This window comes from Silene latifolia, chromosome X, assembly GCF_048544455.1.
Source record: "Silene latifolia isolate original U9 population chromosome X, ASM4854445v1, whole genome shotgun sequence".
Taxonomy (NCBI): domain Eukaryota; kingdom Viridiplantae; phylum Streptophyta; class Magnoliopsida; order Caryophyllales; family Caryophyllaceae; genus Silene; species Silene latifolia.
In genome coordinates this window covers 213856301-213857126 of record NC_133537.1, presented here as the reverse complement: position 1 = coordinate 213857126, position 826 = coordinate 213856301, and the positions used below count along the sequence as shown (strand labels likewise).

The 826-nt window shown below is 42.6% G+C and overlaps 1 non-coding gene across 1 annotated transcript; it reads right to left on the bottom strand.

The window, feature by feature from the left end:
- Positions 1-447: 447 nt before the first annotated feature.
- Positions 448-554, bottom strand: LOC141625887 (small nucleolar RNA R71). The gene has a single exon (XR_012535632.1). It is a non-coding gene; the product is annotated as a small nucleolar RNA R71 (small nucleolar RNA).
- Between the last annotated feature and the right edge of the window lie 272 nt (positions 555-826).

Genomic DNA, 826 nt, shown 5'->3' with positions numbered 1-826 from the left:
AGTTCATCAACCCTTTCGCAATAGAAGGAGAGGAGAACCCATTACACAATACCCCACAAAATCAACCTACAATGCCTAAATTCTCGTCACATTCCGTACCCACCGAGGAGAACCTACCCAATGGTACTTCTACACCACAACATCTAACCGGAAATTTTATTGCCAAATCCGCCTTTATCCAATTAGTCGAAAGGAGCCAATTTGGGGGGATGCCTAGTGAAGACCCTCCCTCATTCTCATATGGAAACCTTTTGCGACTATTGTGATGCAATCTCTCAAACCGGTGTGACTCAAGACCAAATTCGATGGGTCTTATTTCCTTTTTCTCTAATCGGCACCGCGAAACAATGGTTGACGGGCCTTGACAAGGCCACTCTCGGAATAGATTCTTGGAAGAAGTTGGATCTAGCTTTCTACAAAAAATTCTACCCACCGGAAAAGACTAACATGCTAAGAGCTCAAATTACGGGTTTTAAGCAAAGGGATGAAGAATCTTTGTATGAAGCTTGGGAGCGGTTCAAGGGAATTTGTCGCTCATGTCCTCACCATGGACTTAGCGAATGGTTCTTGGTACAACAATTTTGGAACGGTTTATATGAAGATTCAAGGAACATTCTCAACATGGGATCAAATGGAATGTTCACCGAAGTTGATGACAATCAAACATGGAACAAAATTGAGGAAATGGCGGTCCATAACTCACAATATAGTAGACCTCGCAAGGCTACTAGAGGAGGAGAGCATGAAGTGGACTTCGTTACTCAATTGGGTGCTCAACTTAGTGCTCATATTGACACAATCAATTTGAAGTTTGAAAAAGCTATGG